Source organism: Lontra canadensis, unplaced genomic scaffold (genome assembly GCF_010015895.1).
Source record: "Lontra canadensis isolate GAN:19392208 unplaced genomic scaffold, GSC_riverotter_1.0 scaffold34, whole genome shotgun sequence".
NCBI classification, from domain to species: Eukaryota; Metazoa; Chordata; class Mammalia; order Carnivora; family Mustelidae; genus Lontra; species Lontra canadensis.
Window position 1 is genome coordinate 8250048 of NW_022631028.1, and position 26694 is coordinate 8276741.

At 41.9% G+C, this 26694-nt stretch overlaps 1 protein-coding gene across 5 annotated transcripts in view; it reads right to left on the bottom strand.

Annotated features, from left to right (window-relative positions):
* Positions 1–26694, bottom strand: part of FOXP1 (forkhead box P1) — a 576422-nt gene that overhangs the window by 353034 nt on the left and 196694 nt on the right. For all 5 annotated transcript variants that reach the window (XM_032867389.1, XM_032867390.1, XM_032867391.1 and 2 more), the window contains one exon: positions 18383–18478. The gene's annotated coding sequence lies outside the window, so the exon portion shown is untranslated. The remainder of the gene's footprint in view (positions 1–18382; positions 18479–26694) is intronic.

The window sequence follows — 26694 nt, forward strand, 5'->3', positions numbered from 1 at the left end:
GAAGAGATTCGAAGGAGGGATATGAAAGCAAAAAATAAAAGGTTGGCCAATGGAGTCATAAAATGTTTTCAAGCGGAGCAAATGACTTAAGAGAAATGGAAGGCTAGACGTTCACACAGATCAAAGGGACATCTACAAAATATGTTACGTAACAGAGCAAGGGCCTGAGAAGAAACAATTTAGAGGTCAACACAGAGACTCGCAGAGAAGCAAGGTACAAAAAAGGAAGGGTGTCCACTAATACCCTCCTGTTGTTAGTGGGTCAAGGGTCGGGGCTATGGGAGAGGAGAATTATAAAGGAGGCATTCGGAATAAACGGGAGAAGAGGGAGGAAAGAAACATCTTAACTACAAAGCACCCCTCCAACTAAGTCTTTAATTATCCGGGGGAATATCAATATTTTCGTTAAAATCATGTAATGGATGCTAAAACATATTGAGGAAAAACACAAGACGAAGGAGCCTGCGACTCAGTGTAATAAAAAGGGCACAGACGTTCATTCACTGTTAAAAGGTGTGGAAAATCTGTAATTTCAAGTTACACTTTGGTTATCACAAAAGGTACCACACATCAAAAAGCAGGCCAGGGGCACCTGGGTGGCTCAGTGGGTTAAAGCCTCTGCCTTTGGCTCCAGTCATGATCTCAGGGTCCTGGGCTCGAGCCCTGCATCAGGGGTCTCTGCTCCATGGGGAGCCTGCTTCCTCCTCTCTCTCTCTGCTCGCCTCTCTGCCTCCCTGTGATCTCTGTCTGTCAAATAAATAAAATCTTAAAAAAAAAAAAAAAAAAAAAAAAAGGGCAGGCCAGCGTTGAGTCACGCTAAGAGAAGCCCATCTAGAAAATGATGCCAGAAGGGGTTACGGGCGCATGATCAGAAAAAGAGGAAAACCAAAAATCAACAGGACCTACCTTTCCCCTCTTATTCCAGTCTGAGCCTTTCCGTCTCAGAAAGTCCATCGTATGCTTGCGTGTGTCTGGATCTGATCCAAAGAGTCTGTATAAGCTCTCTCTTACATTTTATTCTATCAAGAAAGATTTGGCAACTGAAATCTATCATGATGTCAAAAGGTAGCTGACAACAGAAAACGCATCCCGCTGAGCCGATGCCGCACATGGCTAAATTTACAACAACAGGAGTATCATAAAAATTATAAGAACTGCAAATTAACCACTGATTTCTAGTTCCCGGACATAAATAATGGTAAGGACCTGGACAACTTCCAAACATCTTTACCACTGTTTAATTTGTCAAAATCTATCAAGAGGGTTTCAACCACAGACCTGTCCTCTAAGGTACATTATCATTCCCACGCTTAGATTAGCCTCGGTGGCAGCCCAAGTCAGACTGCATAATTACAAAGACTCCATCAGGATCCTTCTCTGGCTTTTGTTAACTCCTCGATGTGGCAGTATTTCACTCTTCCTTAAGTACCATTCTTACTCTCAATTAGTTATTTAAGATCATTGAAAAATTTGGCTCTAATTTTGTGAGCTACGTCTGTGCTTTCAAAATTAGTCCCTCATTACAGTGTTAAGGCTCCTACTGGGCTCAAATTAGCAAGATTCTCTGTTTACTTCCTATTTGTGAACCAGGAAGGCTAGCAGCAGTATGGTGCTAGAGTAGTGAGCTGACAGCTGTGGGGAAACCCAGCAGGCAGGGAGGTCACACGTTGAAAAAAAAATATGACAAAAGATAGTCATTCCTCTCGTGGAGAAAGTTAAGATGCAGAACTACGTGGCTTCCCCCACTAGCCATCAGCTCTATGGACTATTCAGAGACATGACAAGAAAAGAAAATGCCTTTAACATACATGTACAATCTCTTCAGCCACACAGCATTTCATTCCTAGTGAATTCAAAAGCAGTGGCTTAACTATGACATCACTCATCGCTGAACACCAAAACATGGTTAAGGATAATAAAATGGCAAAAGAAATAGAGAAATCAAAGATAAATGCCTTTTACAAATGTATTCAGCGAGGAATGATCTTTTAGGTATAAGTACGGAAGCCTGTGTGTCTGCGTTATGTCTGTGTGTGTGTGTGTACTACCCCCATCCTTGCTTTTCCAACTGACATATGCCTAGAACAAATTTACAATACTGCTGAAAAGAAAAAAAATTAAATGTTTGGCCATAACAATGTTAGCAAAAACCATCAGTGAGCAGTATCACGGCCTAAGTAGAAGCTGTATATGCATTTGTGCAAAAACTAGGCAGTTCTAACTCTATGATTAGCCCTAATACAATGAGTGTAGGGAGATGTTCGATAGATACTAAGTAAATCTAGCATACACTACTTGAACCCAAATTGGTTTATTTCACATTTCTGTATTTGGGGGGAAAAGCAATTTCTGTGTGACAGATGCACCTGGAGTTTGCCACGTGGCCTATACACAGAAAGCGTGGTAGAGTCATAGATTTAGAAACAACGAGAAAATTGCATTTTATTCTTATTTGCTTAAAAAAAAAAAACCAACAAACCAAAAAGCATATTTTCCCCATGGAACACGTTTGCATTCAGTTAGTCCATGTCTACACAGAGTAAGTGAAGAGTAGAGATGAAATGCTGAATTACATCTGGGTCAGTCAAAGCGCTCAGTCACCTGCTACTGAAGATAATGTTGGCTTGGCCTTAACTGGTGGACCCTACTGATCACTTACAGTAATAAAATACATGGGATAAATAAGCCATCAATCTCCCTTTCTCTTTACACGTGTAAACGTGACCTAAATGCCTCCATCAACGTCAGAGAGCTGCTATACTATAAAGCCAAGGTTTTTCATCAGTGTGGTGTTCTTTTTGAACTCTAAAACTCAGTAAAGTCCTGAAAGTAGGTGACACAACAAGAGTACTCTTTTTTGGTCCCCTCAAGAAAGTCTTTACCTAAAAACAGAGCTCCCAAACACGTGAAGCAAAAACTAACAGGAAGGAAGGGAAGAACAGACAAATTCAATGAAACAGCTGGAGAATTCAACACCCCGTGAACAATAATGCATAGACCTAGTCAGAAGAATAACTAGGAAACAGAAGGCATGAATAAACCTAGCAGACATCTATAGAAAATTCCCCCCACCCACAGAATAGAGACTCTTCTCAAGTGCACATGGGACATGCTCCAGGAGTGAGCATAAGTTAAGCCATAAAACAGACCTCAATAAATTTAAAAGATGAAAGTAATACAAAGTATGTTCCCCAATTACAAGGAAATGGCATTAGGAATCAAGAACAGAAAGAAGTTTGCAAAATTCACCAATACGCAGAAACCAAACACACTCTTAAATAACCAGTGGGCCGAAAAGAAATTAGGAAATACTTTGAGATGAATGAAAACAAAGAAATAACACATCGAAACTTAAGACACAAGCAAAGCAGTGTTCGCCGGGAAAGGTGTAACTGGAAACATCCATACCAAAAAAGGAGAAAGAGTTCAAATAAACTAAGTCTTAGTTTGATTTAATCTATCAGTTCACAATTTTCTCTAGAGCTTGATTTTTCTAGCCATAATACTGAGTAACTTCTGCGACAATCATCTTTACTCAGTAGAGACAGGAGTTTCAAGTTGTGTTATACAGAATACCACATTATTTTCCAGAGAAGCTTTGGGTAGATTCTCTTCCTAATAATTTCCTAAATGAGGAAACGGACAAGTTAGCAGAAGACACAGCTTTACAACTTAGCTTTCTGAATTTCTATCTGGTAGGTTTTCTGATGCACAAATAACTAGCCTTGTGAAGGTAAACCTTCCGTGGCTCATCAGGTTTACATGTGTCCCACCAGTAAATGCTTAGTTGCCTGTTACCATCTTTCTTAACACATACCCACACGCATCTTCACATACACACCAGGAATGATCAGACTCCACCACGAAACTGCTCCCAACTTGTCAGCCCATCTCGGTTCAAGATAAGTATCACCAGTCTCCCTACCAAGAACTGAACGGGGGACGGGGGAGGGAGGATGGTGTGGAAGGAGCATGATAAGGGAGAGAAAACAGGGGAAGCGAGGATGAATTTTGCTTCCTAGAACTACAACAAGCTATGGGAGGCCACACGTTACCACCTGCTGAACTGCCCCTGGAAAGATAACGGAGCAGAGATCATCTTCTTGCTGGTCAAGCGATTTAAAAAAGCAAGTGAATAATCTGGATTTCAAAAGCAAACAGACCTCGACTCAAGTGTAAAATCTGTCATTTTTAAAGTTTAATTTTGAAAGAACTGTAGACTTCTAGAAAGTTACAAAAATAGTACAGGACCAGGAAACTGGCATGGGTACATTACCATTAACTACAGATCATTATTCAGTTTTGTCTGTTTTTTCCATAACCCCAAGCAATTTAACACAGCTAACCTCTAGGATCCTCAGTTCACTCGTTCAAAACCTGGTGATAAGAGTGTCTACACTTCACGGTATTTATAAGGATTCCATAAAATAGTGCTAGCCTACTACTTACAATAGTAGCTGATCCACAGGAAGAACCCGAGAAATAGTCATATTGTAATTATCAAATGAGGCTTTGGGGATTTCTAGGTCTACTCTCACAGTTTTCTTGGGGCCTTCCCTACTATCCACTAATAATGAGATGGCATCTGCCACTACTTATAGTTTGATTGATCTCAAAGGACAAAAATACTTTTAAAAAAATGTAGGCTACAGTAAGGATCGAAATAAAATCCAACTCAAAATTCCTTTTTCATGTGGACATACCCTGATCTTTCTTTCTTTCTTTCTCTTTCTTTCTTTCTTTCTTTTTTTTTTTTACTTCATTTATCCAACAGCAAAATGACTCATTTACTACTGTCAATGCCTTCTGAGGTCTTTGGAGGAAAAAGGAGTACACTAAAATAACTGAACTGAACCTTAAACTGACATCCAAGAATAATCTGATACTTGAAATGGCTTTGCTTCCCCTTTTCTTTGGAAGGGTGGGGTAAGTTTTAAATATATATATATATATATATATATATATAAAATATATATTATATATGTATTTTTAAATATATATGATAATGTAAGTCTTTTTCTAATATAAGTTTTTAAATATTAATTAGATTATTTTTAATCACACAGATTGAACACAAGCCTGGATCCACCCTGCTATACTTTGCAAACCTCCTTGTATCAGCGCTCAAGGGAAGAAACACTCTTTAAGAGGCATGCCCTCTCATAGGTCTTCACCAGCCAGACCTCTGTTTAGATGTGCTTTCTGTGCAGCCGAGAAAGAAGTGAACATACTAATAGTTGTCCGTTCCAGGCACAATCACGGCTCTCCAATCTGGGGGCTATCACACACTCACGTCTCCTCTCTATGTGAGCCCCTCCAAGATGCCTCTGGCTTTGGCACTGCAGACATATGCCAGTACGCAGAATGCTCTGGGCCCTACCTCCTTCACAGCGACGTTTTCAGGAGACAAGTGTTCGGTTTATAATGGGAAAGGAACTTCGCTGAATTTCCCCCCAGCTTTGACATTTCTAAACCTTGAGAATAGACGAATAACAAACGTCAAGGATTTTTTTTGTTGTTGTTGTTCTTTCTTTTTATTTTTTTTCTGTTCTCTCTTCTTTTTTAGGAAATGAGCTGCATTTTCAAAACGTGCCACCCACAAATAGTGTGCAACACTACAAGTATCTGCTCTGTTTCTAGCAACAGACATTATTTAGAATGTTTCAAGGACAAATTGAATGTCCATGAATCAACCTAATGCTAGAGTAGACCTCTTTGGTTCATTTTATTTTGTTCTTTTTTTTCTTCAGTTCATTTTACTATGCAAACCTCTCTTCCATTTTCCTAAAGTCAGACCAAGTGAGAATCACATTTTGATAGCTGGGGCTCTGATTTCAGACCAGGGCAGGCATCTCAAACAAAGCGATCTCCAAGGAAATCACTTACTGTTAACCAAGATCATAGGAAAATAATTTAACAAATACAGGACTGGTTGCATTCCAACTACCACATGTATCAATTAACTAGCCCACCAAACTTGGTTTCCCACTCCCAAGATTTATTTCTAATTGGATCCAAGACTTGGGGACGTGGGGAAGGCAACTTATTTCATAAGATATACCACGCTGACCAAAACCTGCTGTCCCACCTGAATTAAAAAGACGATTTTAATTTTGTGGGCCACTGTCCCCTGCCTAGTTCCAGCTCCCTCTTTTTCAACATGAACATATGTTTTCCTTAAAATTACTTCTTTTTTCCTACCCTGGTGTTATGCAAGATCCCTGCTTATTTTGGCAATGGAAACAAAATAAGAAGAGCCACCCAGAGTTCTCCATTCCAAAGGGAGGAGATTCCCAAGAAAAGCAAAACTCTGCTGTTGCATTTCCTTTCAGCATGGCTAGAGAGCAAGCGGTATTCTTCAGTGTGGAAATTCAGTCCAGATGAGGGAGCTGCTCCTGAGACACCCATTAAACCATGAATGGCAAGTGCAGGCAGGGACTATCGAAATGTTCATGATCACTTAGTGCTTGTAAAAAACAGGAACTGGCAATAAATAGAGAGGGACAGACAGACAAACAGTGAGGCATTGAAGTGGGCCTAACATGCCATCAGAAGAGGCACTTTCCAAACACAAAATAGAAAGAAAGGCCATGCCTTCTCTTCCAGAGGTAGTCCGGCCCAAACCAAAATCTCCTATCAAGAAGCAAACCTTGACTTTGACTCTATTTCTATGAGCAAAATCCTCACTAAAATGGCCATCGAGCCGAGGGGAAAGCTTTTAACATGAAGGGGCCGACGTGCTTATAGAAGGAAAACAAAGAGGGACTTGCATAGAGAATATGGGTTTCAATGAGGAAGGGCGGACGCCAAGAACAGTATAAGAATTAAGCGCTCACATAATAGATCACTGTGAGCAAAGCTCTCCCGCAGATGTCGGAGTGGGTGAGCTAAGTCTCACACTTGGAAAGGCTGTGTGACTGGAGCCATGATATATAAAGTAAGACCCAAGCGCCAAAGTTTTGACTTAGCCAAGCAAACGTGGCTGTTTTTGTTGGGTGAAAGAGGCACTTTTTTCACTGAGCGAAGAATTACGGTAAACATCTGCTAACCATGACCGCAGAAACGGTGGTTGTTTTCGTCCAAGGTCATTTTAAAGGAATAAATGTAATTAATAAAACCACACGGTAACAGTATCCAACTGTCCAATATGTCTGCTCACTTCTACCCACAGGCCTATTAAAAAAAAGCCATCAAGAACGTTTCTCGACGTTGCCATTTCTACTTCCTGGGGACCACTGGTGTGGGGAAAGAAATTCCTGCCTCAGAGGATGCTTGAAAATACACGTGAACATCACTCCTTAACTCCTTCCTTAGGCAGCTCTCAGTGGGCTCTCCTGCTCTATTGGCAAGACCTGATTATCATACACATATCGTTTAGGGAGGTAAAACCCCATTAAAATAAAAAAATACAAATTCATGTTCTTATGGATTTACTTCACACATAAAAGTCCCAGAGTACATCTCTCTGTCAAGCTATCTCTTTTGAAAGAGAGTATAAGAATTCATAGACTCCAAAATGGTTTCGGTTTTTAAAAATTCCTTATTTGGTTTGTTCTTTCAGAAGGAATGGGGAGGTAGGGAAGCTAGTGGAAAACTGAATTATTCAGACTGACTGTCGCTCAAATCTGTCAAATTTGAGCTCAAAACATCACTTTACCTCTGAACAACCAGACGTAAGCCCTTCCACAAAAGGAGAGTCATCTATGGTTATTATTAAATGTTCCCAATTAGGAGAACATAATCAAATTCATAAAACACCAACTTCCATTCTGAGCTAAGCGAACCTCTCTACCTACAACATCAGCAAGGTTTTCTAGATTTAGAAAAGGCAATTTTGCATAAAGTGCTACCATGGAATGAATAAAGCTAAAGAACTAATAAGGTTTCCTATTTCTAACCCTCTGGTCACGTCAGTATGACCAATCAACAAAATACTACGTTCACTGAACCTCAAAAATATTTTCTCTCTTCGCTTTCTCTCCTTCCCATGGAACCAGAGCACAGAAATCCCTAAAGGTCAGACTTCAGGAAGCTTACTGAAAAAATAAATATTAAATTTATCAACTCCATTTTATCTAGTGATTGTCCTAATCGATAGGGTCCCAGCTGCTGAAGCAAGACCAGTTCGAAGGGCAGCTTAGGGGTCAACAGGGTGGGAGGCTGTCAGGGCTTCAACTTTGCCAACCACCAGTCTTGAACACCTAACTATTAAACGCCTCTTACGTGCCAAGGCACCGAGTACCGTGTGTGTGCCTGTGTCCACGAGTGTGCGCGCACACGCAAGGCTCCGTGTGTAGAGCCGGGAGGGAGTGAAGGGTGAGATGCTATCTTCCCAAAGCTACTGGTATCTGACAGAATCTTGAGGGTAATTAACACAAATTTCAGAGCCTGCCGAATTCAGAATATTAGTGTGTTCTTTCTCTCATTTTCCATGAGGCTAAGGATTATGTGCTAAGAAAGGAAAGAAGGGAGGCAGAGCAGGAGAAAGTAAACAAGAGTTTGATACCCCAACGGCGCTCAGCGATGATGATTCCAAAGGCGAGGAAGGAGAGTGACTACAAAAGCCCAATCCTATTTAATAATTGTCAATGCCTTTGGCTGTGAGGGAGAGCGAGCCTTAATGTAATGCACTAACTGCCCCCACCCAACACAGTCAAGACTCATTTCTACAGCCAAGTCCAGTATCAGAGGCCATTGTGGTCAGAACTGGAAGATAAGCATGTACCCTCACGCTGACAGATGCACGGGCGAAAATTCGCTGCGTCCATCAAATCTGTATCACAGAGGGATTAAATCAGCTATCATTTTGAAGCTTTAAAAGAAAACTCCAAGCTTTTAAGTGTATTCCTGGTGAAAGATAATATGATGAATGTCATAATAAAAAAATAACTTCGTCGAAGGAAATGATTCTTTACCCCTTTTAAATTTTCCTTACGAAGTACATCATTTTATCCTAATGCATTTCAACCTACTTATCCATAAATGTAAATTTGTTTTGATAAAATGAAGAGCCTTTTAATCCAAATTGCACAGTGATGCTTCTACACTGATCTGTTATAACTTAGTAATCAGAGTTAACAGACTGCCTAATTAACCAAGTCATCATTTGCCAAGATCCAAATATGGGATGAATTGTGGGCCAAGGAGAAATATGATGGACATGAAAATTATTAATTCAGGGAAGCAGTCAAAGCATGTGGAGTTAAAGTTCTTTGCTAAATCTCACCATCTTTAATATCCTTAATTTTTAAAATATAAGTAACACACAGATAAAAAAAAATATTACAAGGTACACAGAGAAAAACACTTTTAAATCAATTGGTTACTAGTTAGTGATATAATTACTTTTAAAGCATTTGACAACCTATGAGGTGAAAATCATCAATATCTTCCGATAATCATGATAACAACCAGTGAGTGCTTACAAGCTGCTAACACCATTTTCAGTGTTCTATAGGGACCAGGATGTTTATTCTCTATGTGAATCCTAATTCTTTGCAAGGTACTATTTTTATCTTTAGGTATCAGATATGAAAACCATGGATCAGGATATTTTTTGCCCAGCAGAGTGAATGAGTAAACGAATAATATCCAGTCTTTTCAAAAGCCTTAGGGAAGTGTTATTAAGAATTCCAGAATTCTCAAAATTTTAACCCACAGAAGCTTTAGCCATTTATTTGTTACGTACTCAGGAGGAAACAGGAGATCAGGGTAACTTCCAAGATCCAACGAGGGTGACCTGTATAGAAATCTTCCACACCACCCGCTTGCTGTCTATATCGCTGAGATATTAGTATGTCCTGAAAGATGTGTAGTTTAACTGGGCTTCGATAGTGCATCAGCCAATTTCCCTTGATAACTCAAATCTAAGTCTATATAGAAGGTTTAATCCTAGAAGAGATGCTAAATCCACCAGTCTGATCGTTTTTCCCTTGGTTGCGTGGAAACTCCTATTCGTTGTGGGGCACCCAGTGAGGTCTCACTGTTTCTGGGAGGATTTCCAATCTCCCTGTTTCCCCCTCCTCTGCCATACACAATTCAGAAGTATTCGTGCAGCCCCTCTGTCACTGTCTTATAATTGACCTTTCTATCTTGTAGATATAAGTACATTGAAATCAAGGATCTTGCTTTCAGACCTACAACAGAGAGAGATGGTACATGGATGGTTGACCAGATGGACAGACAGGAGGAGCAGAGCAATGAAGGAACCCCAGGCATGGTAGTATTTCTGAGGCAATGCCTACCTGCATGGTAGCGAATGCCATTAGAGATGGCCAATTAATTGAGCAGACAGCTTCACGGGGAAAATTTCACATGACATTCAATCATGCATAACTGGGCTAGGTGATATTTAAAGGTTCCTTCCAACCCTGTAATCCTATGTTATTTACTGTGCCTTGAGCGTTGTGCCTTATAGGACACACATGCACAGTCTCTCTTCCCAGAATTCCACAAGCACCCTCTTCACCCACGTTCCATGACCTTGTGTAGGTTGAATGTCATCCGTGATTCCTGAAACAGGCATGTGACCCACTCAAGGGCAAGTACACCTTCACATCTCCTGCCTACCCTGTCCCGCTCTAGCCCCAGAGACAGCTGCAGGGACGGGTGCATGGCACATGCTGGACCAGTCACAGAACCAGGAAGATCCAAATTCTATGACAGCTACTACAACTCACGAGGAGAGATTTCCTTCTGCTGGAGTTGCTATGAAAACGGACTCATGAATGGTTATCATGCCACAAGTTGGTAAACGCCTACACGAATGAATCCAACACAGAACATAGCACAGCCAAGAGACTGAGAGGCTAACTAGCAAGATCTGAACTCCCGGTCCAGATGTTCCAGAAGCTAGTTCTATCATCTGACCTTTTAGCATCAAAGCCAATTAAATCTTCTTCGTCCCTATGCTCCTCAAAAGTAACCAGAGAGACCTAATAAATGGGGCGCGGGGGTCCGTATTTTAAGACACAGACACATTGAAAATGACCCACTGGTGGTGTTAAAAAGGAGACACTGAAACCTCCAACTCCTTAAGTAAAAATGTTTTTTTTCATTTGTGGTCCCTTGTAACTGGCTTTTACATATTTCTTCAAGCCTAATATTTTACCATATGTTTTTAAAACTCTACCATTTTTTCTTTTTGAAGGTCTAAGTCCTTGCCATACAGCCTAGAAACATGTAACTCTACCGACCAAGTAACTGAAGACCTTCCAATGTTGTTCGCCAGTGTTGCCTCTAAGGGTCCCAGAGCTTCACCCTCGGAAACAAAAAGCCCTCGGGGTGAATCTATCTGAAGAACGAATGAGAGGGACATTCTGAACTGCTCGCTGGGCAAACACCCCGGGTACCAGGCCTGCTGCTTTGGGAAGGAGACCCTCTGGCTGGCCACACTTTTTCACACAGGTGTTTGAGCAGAACAAATCAATTGTTGGGTGGTCAGAGGCTAATAAGAAATAAAACGAGGGCTACAGAGATGAGGTTAATTAGAATAATGTACCGGAGAAAAATGACTCAAAGATCTAGAGAAAATGCCTTAACAGGCACATCCAACTGGAGCTAGAAGAATGCCAATTAAGTGGTTGTCCTTGTTCCTAAGCATATTGGGACATACTTTCATTTCCCATAACTCTAGTACCAGTGAAAAAGAATGAAAGCATTTGCGGAAGTCTAGTAACTCAAACAGGGCCTGCGAGGCGGCAGTGACGTATGAAGGTTCAACAGGGCGTATAGGAGCAATCCCGGAGTGGAGAACACACGCTGACATACAGCCGTGCCTGCACACCAAGGCCCTAGGAAAGGTCTGCACGGGGAGGGCCATACAATAGCGTGCGGGGGCAAAGAGTCACGGCAGCAGAGGGACAGTGTCTGGGTTCAAGTTCTAGCTCGCTTTCTTGTAAGTAAAGACGTCTGAGTCGCGAGTCACTTAACCTCACCGTGCCTCCGTTATCTCAGCTGAAGAACAGATTTTTAAAACCCAAACCCTCTCATAGAGTTTGTGTGAATTACTACGCACATGCTCGGAACCACGGGGGGGCACCAAGTCTCAGAACAAGCACCTAGGATAGAGCCGACTTCTCAGAAACTAGCGTTACTCTCTCAAACAACTGCTGTTCATTGACATTTCTCAAGATGAGGTTCTGCTTGAGTTTTGAAGACTCTCCTTTTACCGCTCATTCCTTTTTTGGGGGACAGAGAGGAAGCTCCGCAAGCAGGGACAGGGGCTGGCACCAAGTACAAATTCTCCCGGGGGGTAGGTATGTCCATAAAGCTGAGAAGTCCTCAGCGTGGTTTACTCTGGAAGCAGAATTTGAGGGAACTGCCACGTGAGAGAAGCAGGACTGGACGAATGGAGTTGTGCCACCGTTAATGGATGATTTGGGACAGATATGGACAAAGGCGAGGCCCGGCCTCTCTGGGTGAGAACGTCCCGCGAGAAAGGCTTGGTGATGGTCTGTAAGAGTTGGCAGTGAGACGTTCAACTCGCGACACATGGTAAGTGGACCCACCTGGCACGGAGGGACTGCCACCCCAGACCGCACCCAGACAGGCAGGAACAGTTCAAAACAGTAGAGAAAAAGCCCTCAGAAAGCCCCTAATCTCTCCCGCTGATACGCAGGCACCCGGGAATTAAGAAGAGAGCGGCGTGAGAGCTGAGCCACGCTGCCAAGCCTTCTGTGTCGACGGCACAAATCACGTCTCGCCTTACATGGATCGGTTTCCCCTTTCGTGATTATTGTTTTAGTTTCTGAAATGATATTTGGACACAGGGCTGTTCCATGTTTTGGGAGATGTAAGAAAACCACTCTGAAGGCTGTCATGTGCTTGATCAAAGTTTTTCCTGAAATCCTTAGCCTCAAGTGAAACTGAATTCGAGCTTTTCCTTTACTAAAAGAGAGTATCAGGAACCCACCTGGATGCCTAAAATTGAATTTTAATCATGTTCTTTTATGTTGTAGAAGTTGAGAGGGTCTACATTAGAGTTAATAAAATTAATGGCTCTTTTAATTTCTTCAATAACCCTAGCCATTCCATAAATCATGTAAATAAGAGGAAGTGACGGGATATATTTCATCTTTTGCCACCAAAATGTTATGGGATACAGAGACTTGCTTCGGCCTTCACGCAACAAATGCACAAGGACCACCACATGTCAACACGCACGCACTGAAACAATGGAATAACAACAGACCATCTTCCTTAAGTGGGTAGAAGAAATCAGGGCTAAAAATGAAGGATATTTACATCCAACTCCTTTCAATCTACGTAGACTGGAGTTTTCTTTCAAAAAAGAAGCCTGTGAATTTTCAGGACAGATGCACCAAGTGTATACTTTTTTAAAAATTAGGATTTACAGGGGCGCCTGGGTGGCTCGGTGTGTTAAAGCCTCTGCCTTCAGCTCGGTCATGATCCCAGGGTCCTGGGATCGAGCCCACATCAGGCTCTCTGCTCGGCAGGGAGCCTGTTTCCCTTCCTCTCTCTCTGCCTGCCTCTCTGCCTACTTGTGATCTGTCAAATAAATAAATAAAATCTTTTAAAAAAAAATTAGGATTTACAGGAGATTTAAGACATAGTCTATCATGAGGCAGGAGCTCAAACCAGCTCTGATTAACTTACAGATAAAACATATCCCCAACTGGGACTTTAGGACAGTGGGGCTCCCTGAACTCCAAATTTTTTTAAGGTGACCTTTTTTGGGGGGTGGGTGTGTAAGATGTGGCAGGGAGAAGGACAGGGAGAGAATCTTAAGCAAGACTCCATGCCCAGCATAGAGCCCCATGTGGGGCTCCCTGAGATCATGACCTGAGCCAAAATCAAGTGTCAAAAGCTTACCTTACTGAGCCACCCAGCTTCCCCTGAACTCTGAATTTCTTAGATTTTGTGGATGTGGATCAGGCACCAAACACAACCTTCCCAGCATTTTAGGTTTATAATTTGCATTATCCGAAACTGGTCATAAACACCCAAGAGTTAACAGGTCAACAATGAATATAAAACAGATCGTCCTACTTGTGCTCATTTTGCACTTTTTAAAATTAATTCAGTGCATGAAACATGAGCAAATTAAGAGGGAATCAAGGCTCTTCACCATCTTTACCAATTTAAAAAAAAATAGTACAAGAAAGTACAATGAGTTTGCCAGTGTACCTCCCAAAACCCTTTGCTGTTCTTTCTAAACCAACAGCATCATTATCCTGTTCCAGACTCTGGGCAAAGCACTGTATTGGTATCATCTCATTTAATCCTCGCAATAATAACTACAAGCGAGATGATGCTACTACCTACGGCTCAAATAAGGAAAAGTCCAGAAAGAGGAGGAGAACATAATTTGTCCAAGGACAAAGAGCCAGTGCACGAGAGTGCTGGGATTGGATCTTGGAATTCAAGGTTCTTAATTAACCTGTACCACCCACAATACGCTTTCAGCCCAAATGGCAAATGATTCTGTCTTCATGGGGAAGATGATGCATGGCCCTTTCTGGATGGGACACAAAGAGTAGCAAAGATGTGTTTAGTACAGAGTGAGAACTTTCCAGAGAAAGCCCAGGGGCAGTGTTCTGTTCCTACAATAAAGGTGATGTGTTTGGTTTTATTTCTTCTCTTCCCCATTCACCCAGATGCAGTCCTCTTAGGGATCATGAAAATAGAGAAATTCACAGGGAAATAAATCCCCAAATGGACTCTACTTCCACCACGAATGAACTGCAAACACGCCTACCATCCACTGGCCACTGTCAGCGGAGAGGAGTCACCCCGAATCCCACAGACCTGCCCCGTGTACGTTACCTGGCAAACAGGTACATTCAGAACAAACAAGAGGCTTGGATGAAGGACAGCTGGGGGGCAGGGAGGGAAATCTTTAGTGAGGGAAGACCCATCCAAGAAATTGATATTTGAACTGAGCAAGAAGAAAGGAGGGAGTGAGCCTATGAACCATAGAATCGTTCTGGGTAGAGAACACCATGGCTCAGGGGTGACAGAGATTATATGGATTCTGAGCATGGCAGTGGTGTCTCAACTGAATGTCTGAAACCACATGCAGCAAAAGCCCAAAGCTTCCAAGAGTCTCCTGAACAGGCAACATCTTTGAGACACGATTTCCAGAGAGTCATCCGCCACTCGACAAACAGCCACCATCCAGTCGCTGCCACCACCCGCCGGTCCTCTGGACACATGGCCGATGGGGCCATCTGCGGACATAGCCACCATCTCTGACACAGTCACACAGCAGCTTCTGTGAGCGGATGACAGTGCGCTCAGAAGGCTGTTACCAAGAAGATGGGTGGGGGACAGGGGCCTCTGTGCAGACTCAGCACAGATGCGGGGCCCGGGACGAGGCAGGGCGAGATCGACATCACGGAGCATCAGCCTGCATGAGCGAAACCCTACGGAGTTTCAGATTATCATCAGCAATACCAACTTGAAAGCCGTTAGTGAATTCTGCTTGCGAGGCAGGCCCACTGTCTGAGTAAGTAAAAAAAAGGGAACACAAAAAGAACTGCACACCTCTCAGGGGAAATGGTCGAAAAGGGACCCAGAGATCTAAGTTCAGTTAGCAGGGCCGTCGAGCAGAACACATGGCCGCAGGGTCCTTGAAGATGGGCATCAAAGCCGCCTCCCAAGGCTCTACTTGAACTTGGAAGAGAATCCTGGGTTGGAAGCAACGGACTGTGAAATACAGCTTGTCTCCGCGTGAGACAGTGACCAATGAACCAGCCACGGGACAGTAAAAACTCCTCAGAGAGTGGGATTTCCAGCACATCACCTGGGCTGTGCAGCGTAATGGCGTTCTATCACCCCCCAGAAGCTGGCCTAAATTCTTCGTAAGCATCACCTCACTAGCGTTTCACAGGGAGCTAGCTTCTATCTGTATCCCCGGCTCCGCAGACGAGGAGACAGTGGTCCAGAGAGGTTAAGTAACTTGCCCAATGTCACTCAGCCAGTAAGTGGAAAAGGTAGAACCTGATTCTCAGCTGATGTAACTTCCAAGCAGACACTCTTAAGCACACAGCTGCCCCGTATCCACGGCAGGTATTCAGTAACGTCTGTGGATGTAGCAACTACCATGACCCGCGAGCATCTATCATAGGCTGGTGAAGGCCGACCCTGTACAATGAAGCATAGGGAATCTCATTCTACTCCTACGATGAGATGGAAATTGTCACAAGAGTAACATGAGGCTAATCTGAATTAGAAAAATTGGGCAGGGGTCTTGTGTTCCCCAATGCCCAAGCTTAAGTTTTCAGCGGAGATGCGGGGGTCGACAAGCCACAGAGATGCGGGGTGGATAGTGTTGTCCAGTCTCTGGGGGACAGTGCAAAGCCATCAGCAATGTCCCCTGCACATACTGGCGTGAAAAGAATTGGGTATATAAGGCTGCACTTCACGAGGACCTCAGGCTGGTACTCAAGCTTTGACAAAAGCTTGTATGCAAAGGACAGAAAATTCATTAGAAACTTCTCGAGCATAAATTTTGGTTGTTAACTCTCTTGGAAAAGAAATGTATTCCTCAGATTTGCCATGGCGCTTTCAGTAGGAATACCATGGTCCTAAAATATTTACTGAGCTATGTATCCCCACTGAAAAATCAAACAAACCGAAATTCAAACATGTGAAATTCAAATTAGAGATTATACACACAAGTCAATGGAAGACAGAAGACATTCACTGAAAACGTGTAAGAAAAATTCATATCATAATTTTGTATAAGTAATTACAACTGCAGCTCTGGAACCATTTACTTTTTCTTCCTTACTACTAGAATGTGGAATTTATCTGGACATCAAATTTCTCAAGTCTGAGGATACACTTCCAAGATGCTCTTATGTTAGGGATTACTAAAAGGATATAAGTAGGTAGAAGTCATTAAGACCACAGGGAAAATTCTTTAAAGAGGTCTGCCTCAGCTGGGAGGACTACTCTTTTTGTTCCTTGCACTCCTGCCTCTTTCTTCAGGATGAAGAGGCAATGGCTGGAGAGCCAGCAGCCATAATGTGACCTTGAAAACAGAACAGCATTTGAACAGACGGGCAGAGCAGAAAGACAGAAAGCACAAACTGCTCTCCCCCAAACACCTTTGAGCAGAGAGAATATGCAACTCATTTTTTAAAAACTTGTACAGTTGCATCTGTTACTAGAAAACAATTCTTAAATTATATCATGATATGAAAACATGTCTGAAGACTACCTTATTTTTTTCTGAAAGAAAAAAAAATCAGGAAACTCATGAATTGGGATTCTCATTACTCCTCTATTCACCATGCTGTTTGTTTAAGTATGACTTCCCTTCTTAATTACTACCACCAGCCCAGGAAGCATATTTGCTGAACCTGTCTCTATGTTTTGACATGCAACACTTGTGAAATTCAAACATACTTGTAGACATCCAAAGCATTATTATTTATTAAGGACTATATTAAAGGTGGAAGATCTTAAAACACCTTCAGAATCTGATGATTAAAGGAAATTTAATCGTTCTTCATTGGCATTTGATCTTTAGCCTGCCATAATCTACCCATATATCCCTTCATCCATATTTGATACTAAGGAGACATTTCAACAGCTTGTCCATCAACTGCAAAGTGGAAGGAACCTACAGAAAAACCACATTACTTAGAAAATAAAAGAGCTTCCCCCCACACTCATTTAGCTCATGAAAGCCCAATATGATTAAAAGGGTGAAGAAGGCAGACTACACAAGGTGAACCAGAATAAGTGTAGAGAGCCATCTATTACATTTGTAAGGAGTTTCAAAATTTTCAAAGTGCTTTCGTATACATTATATCCTGTTTCATCCTTAAAACTACACCCTGCGTGGTAGTCAGGGCAGGGATTTTTTTTTTTATGCTCGTTTCTTCTTGATAAATGGTTTGCTCGAGATCAGAGAGACTGCTCCCCAGTGAGATACCTTCTTTATCCTCTTTACCCTCTTTGATGCTTAGCTTAAGGGTCAGCCAACTGTGGCCTCCGGGCCAAATATGGCCCACTGACTGTTTTTTGTAGTTTCACTGGACCAGTCACACCCATTTGTTTACATATTGTCGCTGGCTGATTTTATGCTATATCAGCAGAGTTGACCACAAAGTCGCATTCGCAACTCTATGGCCCAGGAACCTGACAATACGTACCATCTGGCTGTTTCAAAGGCAAAATCTGCAGACCCTGCGTTAGATCGTGATCTCAGCTATAGATCCTATTCTTGAAAGCCATGAAGCTAGTGTAGAGGACGATACACCTGTTCCCGCTGGCTTTGGAAGTCCTGCTCGGTAATGAGGCATTCCACTACCTTCTGAGGAATTACTGAATCGGCTGCGGGGTCACCTGCAAAGGTGGGTCGCGGTTTTCAAGTGGGACACAGTACTCGTGTTTGTTTGCCACTTACCCTGAACTTTTATCGTGTCTCACAGCCATAAAAAGTCTGGGGGTCACTGGTTGGAGGCACACATGATGCCACAGGACTGCAACACACGGAGGGACACTGAAAGCAGAGAGAAGAGAAGAGGTTAATGGGAGGGGCCAATGGCGAAGCTTCAGAAGCAAGGCATTCACACGAGTCCCAGGTCTTCCCTTGTGGACCCATGACTTTGACATTCAATATGCCACCACATAGCCAAGCATCTCTTTTGCCTCTTCCCTCATAGAGTCAGCATTTCATTAATTCACACCCTGCATTAGACAACACTGTATGAAAAGGAAGGGCAAGATGATTCCTGAGTCCCAGCAAGGATTTCGCTTTGGGCTGTAGTCTTTTAGTCTCTCCCAGTACATCCAGTAGAAATGACAAGAGGGAACACACGTATGTGCACATGCATATAAGCACCCTTTTAAAAAAAAAAAAAAAAAAGAAGAAGAAGGACAAGTGATCTCTCCTGCTAGCCAAACCCCAAAATCTCCCTTGCCACAGTCCCAAGCTCTCTTTCCAGCTGCATTTCAAATACAGGAGGAGGCTGGGTCGCAGCCGTCTTACGGAAGCAGGCAGCCCGCAGATGGGCACACGGGTGCGGGCTGCGAACTTTCGCGGCGCGGTTGGGTTATTAGTAGAATACCAACCAAGTCCAATTCCACGTAAGATGAAATTGCTGACAGGTAAGTCAACTCCTCCTCGAGCAGTTTCAGAAAGATTTTGTGACTAGCAGTCAGTAGCAAGGTTTTGCAGGCCAGGCCCTTTCTGCCTAGATCCTGGGGGTGATAATGTCACCCATGCACGCCCGCCGAGGACAGGAGGGACTCTGTGACACGGGGAAATGGAACTCCAGAATGAGTAGGAAGCCTGAGCCCGCCGGGGCGCACGTGTGCCGGTCTCCCTCAACAGTGAACGAGGGCAAAAATCCACGAACGACGCGTCTTCTGAATCTAATCAGAGAAGTTGAAACTGAAAAGGAGATGTATGAAGTTTTATGATTTGAATAGTCACTTCGTATCTCCGGAAACTATGTGGGTTGTCTGTCTCCCAGAGCTCAGAAGAGAGTTGAGGGGTGGCGCTCCCAGGGAGTGCCTCTTCTTGATAAGAGAGGAACTCAGGCCAGATTGGTCCACATTATGTTTTCTAGGTATGAGTCGTCTGCGCGAAGTGTAAACCGTTTGCCAAACATACTAAGGCTCAAGAACCTTCCTTCTACAAGTTGAACATGCTGCGCTAATATCATCCCTCCGCAACAAGGCAGCTTACGAGGAGGCTAAGAATGAATCAAAAATATTTTTAAAAGATAATTTCAGTTGGCAAAGGCTGTAATCGTTCAAACTTAATTGGTGAACTCATTAATGAGCAACTGCCACCACAAGAAAGAGGGCCATTGTCACCAACTTATCACAGCAATGAGATAACGAAGTTAATTATATTGTTTTCAATGGGTTTACACTTGCTTCCTTTGAAAGTCTACATTTTCCAAACATTTGTTCTGACACTCCATGTGTTTGCTCCTCTAAAAAAAAAAAAAAAAAAAAAAAAAAAAAAAATCAGCCGTGGGCTCCTCAAGGAAAAGTCGGCAGATCACAGCCCTAAGATCAGGGCAGAGCAATTGGAAAACTTTTCTCCCCTTTATTATCTACTTGTAAAATGTTATAAGCCTGTAAACTAGTTAATTTATGAACCGTGTTAATAATTTGCTCACACTTGATCGCAGGTTTCGCAAACACCGGTTCCAGGGATGCGGGAGGGTAATTTGTAGGTCCGGTTTCTCTCCTAAGGGGACACTAACTAATTTGACACAGTAACATGACATTGATGGTGGGGCACACTAATGACCATACTCCAAGACGTGGCTGTCAGCCTGTCGTTCCAGTGAGAAGCAGCTTGCTTTCGCTGCTGCTCAGTACACGATGCTCAACTAATTATTCAGACAGCGACATTAATGAGAACCCTCATGTTTATTTTCAACATACTAACCAGCGCTTAGCTTCCATTTGTCTGATATGGTCACCGATAAAGTGTGTCTCATGAATAGTAAATTTGAACTCTAATAAAACAAAGGAGCACTGGGGAAAAAATAAGGAACAGCTGATTAGAAAACTATCCGTGTCTACTCAACTTGCTTTCTGCCTCAAATATCGTCAAGGACAAAGTGACAGGTAACAGGAAATGCCAGAAGTAGCAAGAAAACTAAAAGAAATATTTTTAATCATATATGTCCATGTACGATCTTGACTTGTGACCCAAGGCCACTGGATCACAGTATGGACAAGAGAAACTACTATCTCAAGGAAATTTCACTAAGTTTAGAATACTGGACAGATTTATTTTTTAAGTCATTTCTCCATGGAATGGCCAAAAAGTTCCTTTGCTTTAATGTGCTTTTTTCAACATAAAAGTTGATCCTTGTGAAACTACCTCAAATGCGATCTTCACAAACATCACTAAATGTAACCTACGGTTTTTTTCCTAAATCTATTGTAAAACCCTACTACCGAGGGTTTTTTCCAAAAGTGTTCTTCAATATCCTCTTATACATCATATTTCTAGTCTACTAAACCTTGCAATCAAGTTCTTTCTACTTTAAATTAAATTTCTATTTTGGTATGATAAATTCTGTCCTTCATTTTATGGTGATTATAATCCTAAAATATTCATATAATCATAATTTAAAATGAGTAATTTTTTAAAAAGGTACGCTTACATCTACTAGAGGTACTGAAAAATTGAAAAAACTCTTGATGTGGTTCATTGTAAAATTAACACTTTGAATTAAGTAACAGTGGTAGTATTTCAACAAAAGTTCTCTCCGGCATCATAAGCAATTCAACTCAATACTGAGTATGACTTTTAATTTTACAGAATAGCAAAGGAAGTAGGAGTCCACTGTAGATCACTTTGGGAATGAAAAAGTCATCACATGTAACATTTCTTAAGTATGCCTTTCTAAACTTAGAATAAATTTGCAATTTTAGAATGCCAAAATTACATAAATGGCATGTAACATGTAGGAAGTAGATCAGATCCCAGGCTAATTTTTTAAAGTATTTTTGACAAGTTTACAGATTAATTCTCTCAAATGAGCATGACTCTTTCCAAATGATGCTCTTTCCATGGGCACCCATTACAGGTTCTCAGATTATTGGTATTTGTACAGTTTATTTACAGTAAGCATTCATCTTCCATAATAAGCTAAAAAGATAGGGTTGGTGTGTGGCAGAGACCATCCAGATGCCCATCAAATTCCTTTCTCCTTTCTAGATGCAGAGATGGGATAGTACTTCCCAGCTTCCCTCGCCATTAGGTGGGGCCTTGTGCCCGAGTTCTGGTGAAATAGATCAAAAGTGGGAATGATCCTTTCATTCTGACCCTGAAGCTTCCTGAACACCATGAATGTCCTCTCTCTTCCCTTGACTGTGCACATAGAGGTCCAGCGGAGAGCTCCCTGCTCCTGCAAATGGTGGACTCGGGGAATTTGGAATATGCCAAGGTCCGCAAAACACAATGAGTAAGAGAGCCACCAGCCCTGGTCCTCACCAGCAAGCACAAGGTTGAGCTTCCTAAGAAATAAAACTGTACCTGGTTAAGGCTCTGACATTCAGGAGTGTTTGCTGTAACCTCCAGTATCTCTTAATCGAATAAAGAGATCTTTCTAATTTCTCCCTAATTAGATCTTTCTAATTTCTCCCAAAGCTATCCTTTTTTTTTTTTAAAGATTTTATTTATTTATTTGACAGACAGAGATCACAAGTAGGCAGAGATGCAGGCAGAGAGAGAGAGGAGGAAGCAGGCTCCCCGCCAAGGAGAGAACCCGATGTGGGTCTCAATCCCAGGACCCTGGGATCATGACCTGAGCTGAAGGCAGAGGCTTTAACCCTCTGAGCCACCCAGGTGCCCTCCCAAAGCTATCCTTGAATCTCCAGGCCACCAGACCTAAACAGAGGCACTGTAAATTTGGGAAAATCCTACCTGTGATTATTTGCTTCTCTAATTAAGCTAAGGATAGAAAATGCATCAGGTGTAGCTTTCATTACTTAAGACCTTTACAGCCCTGAGGGGAGGTCTGATTCCCATTTTATGGATGAAAATACTAAGCCTGCAAGAAATGCAGTATAAGCAAGTAGTGTGAATGTATACTCAGTTGACATTTCCCTAATTGAACGCCTCTTACCTTTTAATATCTAAATCTTACAGAAAATTCTTATTTCTAAAGCAAACATTTGCGGCTCTAGCTTATAAAAGAAAAAATTCCAGGACACTCTCCAAAATTAAATAGAACACTTTTAATAAAATATGTGAGGGGAAAGTGTCAAGTTACAATACAATTGGCAAAATGTCAGAAACTTCTATAGAGGTTTTGAAAAGCCAGCAACAAAGGGGATGTGTCTCAGATATTCTCGGTGATTAAAAAAAAAAATACATACTGCTATGCTGAGATCATATTAATTGTTTAGTAATCAACATTTTACGTATTTTTACATTCTTACTGTGATAGTAGTTAACTATACCTGTAAGGCACTTTGCTATATTTTCATCATATTTTAGAATAAGGATAGACCAACTTTTTCGGTAAAGGGCCAGACAATGAATATTTTAAACCGTGTTGCTGTAAGTTGTCTATTACAACTACTCAACCATGCCCTTGTAGGAAGAAAGTAACCACCGGCAATAAGTAAACTAATGGGTATCTTGTCCAGATAAAACTTTATTTACAAAAGCAGGTAGGGGGCCTGAGGACCACATCTTGTCAACTTCTGTTCTAAAAAGCTGACTGGGTTGCAGGATTGCATGTTGACACATAACATTATGATTGCTCCTACGTAAAATAACAGGGAAAAAATGAGAAAGTTAGCACTTTCACCCAGGATATCTAATGGCCACCCAGGATTACTGATGTTCAGGAGAGAGAATATCCTCCCTTTGCCCAAGGTTCAAGAGATAGATAGATAGATAGATAGATAGATAGATGGATGGATGGCAGGCAGCACTCCGTTTCCATATGAATTCTAACTCCACTGTCCCATTCTTTCCCTAAGTCATGTATTGCCTGACTCATGGGCTCGTTGCCCATACAAAACACTTACAGGCATCCCAAGCCGTCTGAACAGAATCCAAGAACTTTTATAACAAGAAGAGAAAGCTGATGGTTTTGTTCAGCTAACACCGTCCAGTCTCTGCATTAAGGTTATGTGGGCAAGTTACTTTAAAGCAACCTTCTATTAAGGACTTCCTAAAAATAATAAAAGAAAGCGAAATAAATAATACGGAGGCTCTAAATGTCGCTGGGAGAATGAGTGCTAGGAGCAAAAAATGACAACCTCTAAAAGTTTCCAAATTAGGCATGAAGACTCCCCAAATTAGAATCAAAAAGGTTTCCTGGTTTTGGAGGATGTGCTTTTGTTAACTAATTTCAGGGAGCTTTGTGTCCAATAATAGAAAATGCCAGAGATAATGTGTCAAATGCATTCCCTTATTATTCTTAAGAATGTAAAGTTGTAACAAGGTTTTAGTTCACTTTTTTTTTTTGCATGACACAATTCAGAGATACACACTGAGATGCTTTTTTAAAAAAATCTCAGTTCCCCATTAATGTTATTTCAACAGTTAAGTATACAAAATGGTTTTAGATGTAAAATGGATAAATTTTATGACTCTGTTTTACCTCAATGTCAATTACTACAGAACAGGAGCAGGTAAATGATAGTCCAGTCTGACAAAGGAATATTTCAGAGTCATTAAAAACGATACCGGGAACAGGAAAATAGGTGCACATGCTTGTTATCATGTTACATGAAATAAGCAAGACAGAAAAATTATATCTACACTAGACTCTCAACTGCAAGAAAATGCGTGTCAATAATGAACAGGGAAAAAATAGTAAAACTAGCAGTTTTGCCCTGGAGGAAATGGGACTAGGTGATATTTTCCTTCAGAATCTTTGTACATTCAATATTCTAAAACAAGTAATATCTAAAATATCGGTTACAGAATCTAAAAGAGTTATCTGAACTTCAAAAAGAGAAAGAAATTTGTTGTACATTTATACTCCTTTGTCAACGGCTTCTGACTGCCTTGTTTTCAGACCAGAAGCATCTTGAGAGGAGACGTCTGTGCTACCTCTCACGTCCCAACCACGGTGCTTACAGGATCTTACACAATCAATTAACCTTCTCTGAGCCAAATGAATAGACCATCTTACTTTTTTTTACAAGTCTTTCCAATGGGATTCCACAAATAAATTCAATTTTTATACCTCAAGCCTTTAAAAAATAAAAATTACTTTGCTTAAAGAGGTTGAGTGCTTCTGGATTATAGCTGTCAGTAAATTGCTTGCTACAAAATTATACTTTCTCCCCTCTCCTTTTTCCATGATGGCACACAATAATTTGTCTTTTAATAACTTAAAATAATTCTGAGTCATTTGCTCATTAAAAACAAAATACATCTTGATCACAAAGCTTGGCATTTCATAAATATTTACCCCCAAAGCCTTGCCTGCTTTGAAGCTGGGATGTAAGCTCCTGATTGACAAGTAACTTCTGTGCACAAAGAGGGAGGAGACCTCTCTCTCATGTCAGCTGGGAGAAGGGCGCCATGCTGTCTTCACACTCACTCTCCTGTGGAGGCTCTTCCCCAACAGCCAAAAATCACATGGCAAACGGGATCATCATTCACTGTTTTCCTTCTCTCCATCCATCTCTCTCTCAGACAGAAAGACACACACACACACACACACACAAAATATGTGCGTGCCTATCTACCCAGCACGCACTCCCTGCCTGTACACTTTCAATGGCTTCCCTATACTCTAAGGGTAAAAATGAAAAACCTTCCCTTGGCCCTTACAAACCCTCAAAATCCAGCTGTGGCAGATCTCTCTGCTAGTCCAACCAAGCTTCTCACTGAGATGGAAGCATGGCAGGAGGAGAGACTGAGGACAGGAAAGATTTCAGCTCTTTTCCTGAGAACCACCATGGTCAGCAAGACAATCTTAAAAAAAAAAAAAAAAATATAGAGCATCATAAAGTAAACACTTCATTATATTTTTCCTTCACTTACTGTATCATGAAAATTCTCCCCTATCATCCTCTGGACAAAACTGAGATTAGTACATACACACACACACACACACACACACACACACACACACACAAACTTAAGTCATAAAAAGCAACTTTAGTTTTTTCATTAACACCTAACACTTTTCCCGTGGGTTCTCTGCAAGCGCTTCAAATGGTTAGTGGGAAGGAAGGGTTTAGTTAGTCCTTACCATAGGTGAACTCTTCTCTCCAAACCTGTTACCTCCAGGGGTAGAAGAGAAAACTAGGGTCAATCACAGTTCACGGACAGGCTCTGCGATACGAAAGCCAACCTGTGCGTCATCAGACTACTTTGCCACTTGGGGTAGAAGATTTCACCTGATGGTGGAGGGAACGCATGCTACAGTGCAGCTCGTCAACAAATCACCCCGCCCAACCCCAGAGGAAGATGGGCTCTTAACTGAGACTTCAATGAAAGACACTGGGGCACTTGGGTGGCTCAGTGGGTTAAAGCCTCTTCCTTCAGCTCAGGTCATGATCTCAGGCTCCTGGGATCAAGTCCTACATCGGGCTCTCTGCTCAGCAGGGAGCCTGCTTCCTCCTCTCTCTCTGCCTGCCTCTCTGCCTACTTGTGATCTCTGTCAAAAATAAATAAACTCTTTTAAAAAAATAAAATAAAATCAAACAAATGAGAGACATTCTCCTCATGACATACAAAAATGAAGGGCCTCTGAGGGCTATCGCACTTCTCGGCGTCTGGGAGAAGAAGGGTTTTTATTGATGAGCAGGTTACAAAAACAGAAGGTGCTATGCTTCCTTTTGACTGAACCCCAGTGGCTAAAACCAAAGTAACCTGTTGTCGGGGACGATTACATGATAATTAATTCCATTTCATTTTCTTCTTCCTGGGAACACGGACAGATCCCACTGTCCAATTTCCCTGGCCCAGACTAATTTCTGGTCAAAGGGATGTGACCAGAAGCAAGGCGTTACCCACGTACACGCATTCAAATCAACACTGGCACTCCCTGTTCCTCTGCCTCCAAGACTGTGGAGGCCCTTCCTTGGTCCCTGTAGCAGGCACAAGATGGAGGAGGCAGGGACCAGGCACGGACAGGAAAGGAGTACAAAGCACACCTTTATGATGTTAAGCCACCAAAATCTGTGTGTTGTTAGACATGGAAGCTAGCATAACACATCCTAAGACAGTTCACACTCTGCTGCAGCCTTCCTTAGGGTTGACTG